Source organism: Mandrillus leucophaeus, unplaced genomic scaffold (genome assembly GCF_000951045.1).
Source record: "Mandrillus leucophaeus isolate KB7577 unplaced genomic scaffold, Mleu.le_1.0 Scaffold790, whole genome shotgun sequence".
NCBI lineage: Eukaryota > Metazoa > Chordata > Mammalia > Primates > Cercopithecidae > Mandrillus > Mandrillus leucophaeus.
Window position 1 is genome coordinate 979,754 of NW_012108586.1, and position 8,552 is coordinate 988,305.

Sequence of the window (8,552 nt, forward strand, 5' to 3'; positions counted from 1 at the left end):
GGTAACTATTAGTAGGGGTGTATATATAAATTACATCAATACCAATGACATACTCAGCAATAGAGGGCTATAACAGTAGAGTCTTGTAGGTCCCAAAGGGACTCATCCATAGCTATGCTTGGGCAAAAGTCCCAAGGTTGGTAGCTTCAATCCCCAAACCAGAGAGCATTAACTTTTGTTCATTTTAATCCATCAGAGTCACCTGTGCACAATTATCTAAAAGGCCCAAGAGATGTAATTTTCTTTTATTTCCACAGTGAACTCTTATCTTGGCATAGGGTCTCTAGTCCTTCCTGGGAACAGGGAGATATGGTTTAAACCCTGGTTGAGTTCATTTCAGAAAGTTGAGAGGTCTGGACAAAGAATGACAGAGCTCTTTGACTCACCTCCAGGCCCATAGGGAGAACTAGGGGAGTGAAATCTTTGTCAGGATTTGTCCACAAGCTTTCTGGGGTAGTGAGGAAAAGGTGGGAAGCTGGGGTGTAACTGCTGCTATCACTGTTGCCGTTTGTGTTTTGGGATGTTGACAGGGGCTTCTCAGGGCACTTTGAGGAGGGGTTTATAGTGATGTGCCCTACATCATGCCACTCTCTCTTATCAGCTTTAGTAAGATTACTTCTAGAGAAGTACTAACCAAATCTTTAAAGTTTCTTGGGGCTACTAGGCAAAGTAATCTTGAAGGTTCTAGACTCTTCTGTTTTTCTTCTGAGGTTTCAACAACTTACTGTGTGGTAGAGTTTTTATCAGTACCGGGGACTGGCTTAGAGCACCTCAACTCCCAGGAGTCCCAACTCCATCTCTGATCCTATTGTTGGAAGCCCACAAACAGTTGTTAATAGTCACCGGGAGCAGCTAGGGAATAGTGAAGGAACTGCTTCTCTAGTGTTTTTCTTTCAAATCTCTCCATTGATCACTAATCTGACTCACTAAGGGAGTTTAGCCAGGATTCCAGAACAAAAGACAGCCAAAGACCCCCACCTTGGAACCAAAAAACATATATAAACAACCTGTTGGCATCCTCCAAGCATGCTGCACTCCTGCTAGCACTTCCCAAGACTAATTGGAATGGCTGGCCAAGTGCCCCACCAGCTCCACTAGCACTTCCAGAGACTTATTGGTGAAGTACTCTGCAGGGCCCTCAGACTCTTGTAAATAATCCACTTGCACTCTCCTTTAGAATGTAAGAGAGGCTCCAATAGCACCTCTCAAAGGTGCCCTGCAGCATCTTTCAGCTTTTGGCTCTTCACAATGGCATTCCGCTTAATTGATTACCCTACAGCTGAGCCAGGTTTTCAGAAGCTCAGGTGAGCTAGAGAGAGGGCTAAACTTCCAGGTGTTGAAGTAACCAATTAAAGTCACAAGCCAAAATGGAAATAACAGTCAAGCCTCTAACCACTTGCTGTGATCATATAACCAAGATGCCTACACGAGAGAAAGCATGAACTTCCCCTTGTTTCATTTTTCCATGGATGAGAAATAGTTTGTTTTACTATATCCTCTTTTAAGTTTTTCCTCAGGAAGAGAGACCCCTTGGATTCCTAAAAAAGATATTCTCTGACTATTAATGGAGAAGTGGATCCATGATGCAAAGTATCGATTATAGTAGCCATGGAGCGAGCCACTCAAATCTCTCCTCAATACGGAAATTTCTATTCAAGTGAAAGAAGTGCAGTTAGTTAACAGTCTCCAGCTGTTAGTATACTCAGGCTCTGACTCAGCTTTCTAAGGTCACATACTTCTCAATCAGGCCACAGCCCAAGACTCACTTGATAAAGGTATTAGAGTGTAGTCACTACTACGCAACGTAGGAATTCTCCATAGGTAGCCTATGATACAAATGTTAACACCAGACCACAGGGTCTGTGGAAATGATTTTGGATATGTGTTTGTAAAATTTGTATTCAAACTTTAATGAAAGAAACATGAACACTAGTTTGTTTTTACGTTTCTTGGAAAACCATTGAACTCTATTTCTTATTGATACACACTATATGTGTGGGTATGTTCACAGATTATTTTATAAGTTGAGAAAGAAAAAAAATACACTAAAAGATTTATAGTTTTAATTCTCCTAAAATATTCCTAGGACTTACATGAGCATAAAATAATGCTTCTACAACAGCCTGTAATTCAGTTTTGAATTGAAGCATATTGTAGTTGCCAGTGAAAAAGTACAAAATTACATCAAATGTATTATGTTTATTTTTGAAGCAAAAGTGAGACTTGGCAATTCTATTCTTATGTTTAGTAAAGGACCAATTTATTTTTTAAAAAATTGTAATCATTTAATTATTGAGTAAATTAGAGTGAACTATTTTAATTTAATTAATAAATTCAGCAGTCATCAATATTTTCTCAACATACTGTCAAAAGTTGTTATTTAGGGAAGAATTGAAAACTTTGAATTTTCACCCAACTATTAATTCAACAACATATAAATATAATGTATTCTAACCTGCCTAAGAATTTCCATCATTTATAACAATTTTAGAAATAGTAGTTTATATATGGCTTACTCAAAGCACTAACATAAAGTAATCTGCATTCTCTATTCATGGAGAAATTGTCATATTTGTGAATCTACATATTTTACTATTTAAGACGCTCCTAGATCTATTTGAAGTTTTTTTCCAATAACATATAAGGTTAAACAAAGCAATCACCAACATTACATGGCTTTATTATGCAACTGTAACACGTATTTTTACTCAGATCACTAATAAACCAGACAAATTCTACATGCAAACTCAATCTATATAATGTCAAATAAAACACTTGTAAATTAATACACATAAATTAATACACATATTTATTAGGGAAAAAATAAAAAACAGTGAAAAGGTTTGAAAATTACATATGGTAAAAAATAGTTTTAAGTAATGATATATACATTTGAATTTATTTAATATCATATACATATATTGATTTGAGTCATAGTATTTCAAATATCCAGATACACTTTTCTAATTACTTATAAAATTTAGAACTGAGAAACAGACCATAAATGAGCAGGGCAAGCTGGTATTTTTATCTACAATATAAGCCATTACAATGAAGGCAGTTTTTCTGGTAAGTCACCATCAGTTTCTCCTTGGACTCTTAGAGTTTCAAGTGATCCCTCTCTCATATGTCTGCTTAGAAAAGTATGACCTTCACAGATGAAAAAAGTCATAAAAATTGTTAAAGATTAGAAGTCATTACACTTGTTGTTACAAATTCTAAGCAATAAAGATTTAGAAGATATAAACACTGATGATACTGTTCTCTACTACTTAGAGAATATGTCTACCTCCTAAGCTTAGAAATCCAAAAGAGTTTCCAAAATATAATTATCAAGTAGCATGTTAATAAATATATTTTTCACACTTAAATAGATTTATCCTATATATTTGTGATCCAAAATAATTTTATTATTCTAACAATAATCAGTATATTACTAATAATATTATTTTGGGTTACTAAAATCTGAGAGATAAATATCGAGTAAAATATAAATAAAACATTTATTATCATGCACATTCCCATCATATTTTTCTTACAAAGTATGCCTCTTTAGAACTTAAATGGATTCAGACAAAATAGTTTGCCAATGGGTTTTATGGTCAATGTTTGTCACATGTCAATGTAGGTAAGTATATATCAATAGTAGGCAATATAGTTTATAATAGAGTAACAAAATTTTTTTTTAATTATAGAAAACATAGGTAGTCCAAATGGAATTTATATTTATTTGCACTAAAGTATACAATACATACTCAGCTTCACATGTTCACTTTCACTGTGAAGGGAAAGTTTTTCCCTCGTATTCGGAAGTCCTGTTCTATGAAAAGAATAATCTGTAAGCTCAATACAAAAAATATGAGTGGCAGCGCACTGACTTTTCAAAGATTTTTCAGATGCTATGCCTATATTAGCCAAATAAAATGTTTAAAAAATAGATAAAAATGGTAAAATTGCCTCATTCATTGGTTGAATTGCCATGAAATGATCTAATTCTACTGATTTTCCTATTCTCCTGAACAGACTACCTATTGGGATTTCCTATTTGCTGTAGGCTGGACCTGATGAACATAAGCTTTCAGAGAGATTGTGACTGACAAGACATTAGAGAGGGCTCTTTAGGGGTTCAGACGGAACTTGTATCTCTCTTTTATCCTGGCATAATAGCCTAAGGAAGTCTTTTGATGCCATTGCAGCAGCAATTGCAGCAACAGCATTATCAGCATTGCCCCAGTGGGTAGTCATGCGTCAGCCAACCATTACTAGAGAAACAGGAATGTAGAAGGAGTCTCGGAATGTAGGTGCAATGGTAGTAGTTACTCTATTTCACTTTCAGGAGCAAAACACTGCAGACATCCTTTGCTTTAGAACTTTCTGTTTTGTCAAGCATGTCAATGTTAATTCATTGACACTATTATCTAAACATTTTTTTCTAAAATAAGTAATATAAAACTTTATTTGTGACAGAAATTTAAGACATGTACACTTATTTGCATGTACACTTTCAGAAAGTGCTTATATTATGGAATCAGGAAGCTCCATTATTTTTTCAAATACAAAGTTATGTTTTGTTTTCTTTTGTTTTGCTTTTTGCTTTGCAAAGCAGTGTCAGAAATGCATATTCATGTTTTTCCTTTACAATTAAATTGTGTCGATAAGTTTGCTAGTCTTAACTTCCTGAAACAATACTTTTAAAGTGCTATATCCTGACAAAAATTACCCATATTCCTGAATCATTTCTGATCTTTGCTTTTCATATGACTCATTAACAAATCACAACTTCTGTAGCTGAAACTCCTTCATGCTATTTGGAAAGCCTTGCCTTAACACTTAACATTTGAGACAAAGACAATATACAGTTTAGAAGAAAAGTAACATTTAAATATTATGCATTAACAGCATTTGTGTCTTTAAATAAAAGCTACATATTCTTATTACTCTAAATGAAGTCAGGAAACAGCCAAAACTCTTCCTAATCATGCTGTAATATTTTATGAAGAATTTTATATCCCATGTGTTGTGTTCTCATATCCTTCTGATATCAATCTGGATGTGAAACAGTTCATGAATTTAGAGTATACCACAATACACTACCTAGATGACATCTCATAAAACTACCTCTTATGTCAGAAGGTTAAGTCAGTTTCATTATATTACACATTTACTGGTGATATCAAAATACATTGAATAATGCATATTCTTTGCCCAGTGGTTTTTAGAACTTCATTACAGTGTATCATATAATATTGCAATATATCATTGTAATTTAGCAATATATCATAATATTCATGAATTGTTTTCTGATTGCTTTAGTAAATGGACAATTAGTAACTAGGAACTTAGAACATTTTTTTTCTGTATAAGTAACTGTATCAAACATTGCAGAACTGCTGGTATATTTAAATATTTGTGCTTCATTGAAATGAAAGAAAGAATGACTCCTGGCTTAAAATGGCAGCCCAGATAATTCACTCAATAAAAATGAAGAACGTATGGTCACAAATTTTATTTTTTGTGTGTTTGAATGCATTTTATTTAATCGAATTATATTACAATGGAAAAATCCACCAAACAGAACTACTTTGGCAATAGTATGTAAGAAGTCAGAAACTGCAATAAGTCCTCAAATTATTAAATTAAACATATAAAGTATAGAGAACGTGTTGGAAATAAGTATTTCAGAATTTCACACTTTATATATTAGAAAATATCACCACTTGAATCTGGGCAGCTTCATATTATTATTTGTCAGTAAAACATATGAATGTCCATTCCAACAAAGAGTAATGTAGCCTATGTAAATTGTGTTATATTTTCCTGCCAAGTGGGTTACAAATAAACTTCTTATTTTAAACACTTTTGTGTTTTCAGATTTGCAAATAATAGATGTAACACTGTCAGACTAAATTCAGTTGTACAGAAAAAGTATTAAAGTAACTTACAAAGCAGAATTCAGTGTAAGAGATAAAGAATTATGGAAGTGAAAACTATGCTTCAAAGTGCATCAAAAAGGGCACCTTACTTATGTGTACTTTGAGTACCTTTGTATTGCAATACTGAAGAACAACATTCCCCTGTATCTTTTAATTAAAAATCTAGGGAGGGGATTCAAATTTGTCATATGAAAACAGAGTGCCCCTAAAAAAGACATGCTGGACTCTTGATAACCTACCATACATTTTATTTACAGCTCTTATGCTTTGAAATTAATATATCTACATTCCTAAAAGGAAGCATCATGCATTTTTAATTTCACTTAGCACTCCAATGTAATACTATTTGTAAATTGAACAATGCTCAATTTCACAAAGAAATCCTTCTGTTGTTGTGGATGTTAAGAGGTTCAACAACTACTCTTATGGCTAGAAGTGTAGAAGTACATTGTTCTTTAAGGACAGATTTATGCTTTTAATCATTTCAAGTTTATGCAGTGCTGGAATCTACTGCTGAATAAGAATGCTTATATAAATACAATATTTAATACAAATTTGAGTTGAGTCAACCCCAGATAATGTTGTAGCATTTTTATTGTTGCTATGTATATTATATGACATCTCTGACCTAGGACGTCTAACTTACTATAATTTAGCAATAGATATTAAGCATCTCCAAATAACTTCGTTGTTATACATCTATGGAACTATGTATGGAGGTACTTTTTGAAGAATTATTATCACTAATGCATCAGCTCTTTAAATTACTGTATTTTAACACAGTAACTTACTGTATTACTACTTGTCCTATTGAATCAGGATATTTCTCTATGAATGGCATTTTGTATATAATGTATTAGTAAACAGAAACATATTTAGAACAAAAATTGTGGTTTGAACAAAAAAAAGTGGGAAAAGAACCAACGGCAAGGGGGAAATCAAAAGAATTTTTTTCTCTTAATTTTGAAGAAACTAAATTTTATATTAATTGTGGACTGAAATAATTCCTGTGAAAAAATAAATTACTACTTGTCAAAGACACTAAATAATATCAATTACTGTAAACTACTCACTATATACACGATGCTAGTGTGTATACTAGTATGATATAAAGGCAAAGACTCTTCAAATGTGATTAGGGTAATAGATTATTTATACTTGAAAAGTATCTGTATATTAGTTCAGAATGACTAATGGCAAAATATGTTTTAGAGAGAAACAATGCTAATTTATATATAAGGATGAAAAGATATATCGGGGTGTCCAATATTTTGGCTTCCCTGGACCACACTGGAAAAGAAGGATTGTCTTGCCCACACTTAAAAATATACTAACACTGACGATAGCTGATGAATTTTTTAAAAAATCACAAAGGCTGGGCGCGGTGGCTCACGCCTGTAATCCCAGCACTTTGGGAGGCCGAGGTGGTTGGATCACGAGGTCAGGAGATCAAGACCATCCTGGCCAACATGGTGAAACCCCGTCTCTAGTAAAAATACAAAAATTAGCTGGGTGTGGCGGCACACGCCCGTATTCCCAGCTACTCGGGAGGCTGATGCAAGAGAATGGCTTGAACCCGGGATGTGGAGATTTCAATGAGCTGAGATCACGCCACTGCACTCCAACGTGGCAACAGAGCAAGACTCCATCAAAACAAACAAAAAAAGAAAACAATCACAAAAAAAAACTAATGTTTTAAGAAAGTTTGCAAAATTTGTGTTGGCCTCATTCAAAGCCATCCTGGGTCCCACGCAGGGGATTGAACAAGCTTGAGGTACATGGTTCATAAGAACCATTAATTTCAGTAGGAGACATTTTAGACAATTCATTAGAATGAAGACTGAAACTAACCAAAACAGTTCACATTACCTGGTATCAGTTGATCTTGATGATTTGTAAGATGAAAAAGTCAGAGTTAGTGCAAGAATAATTTTTGTTCAAAATGCTAACTCTGAGTGTATTAATTTACATACATTTTATATTATTCCCCAGAATTTCCTATGAAGAGTCTAAAAGAGTAATAAATGCTGTGCCCATTGTCACATAACTAACAATAGTAGAGAGTACTTCTAAATCCATGCCTTTCAGCTACAATTCATTACTCTTTCTATAAAGCAACATGAGCCAGTATAAAACACAAATGCCTACACTTTCTTTGGAAAGAAAGCAAATTAATATTTCTTACAATAGAATGGAGGTTGAATATTTTTAAAAATCATAATAGTAAAGTAGGAACTGATATTGACAGACTCCATCTTCACCAAAGTCCAAAACTACAAAAAATTGTTCTTTATTTTGAGTCATAAAAGAAAGAAGCTGTACTTATTAAAGAGTTTTTTGGCAAATATATTTTTGTGTCAACATTTGTTACTATTAATATCTACTAAACACTTTATGTAAAATGACAGTTAAGGTTAATTATGATCTTATAACTATTTTTTCTATTTTCTAGATTTAAAATGTGTCACATGGAGCCAATTGCACATAAGAAATAGAAAAATTGGGGGGCAGAGCAAGATGGCCGAATAGGAACAGCTCCAGTCTCCAACTCCCAGCGCAAGCGACACAGAAGACCGGTGATTTCTGCATTTTCAACTGAGGTACTGGGTTCATCTCACT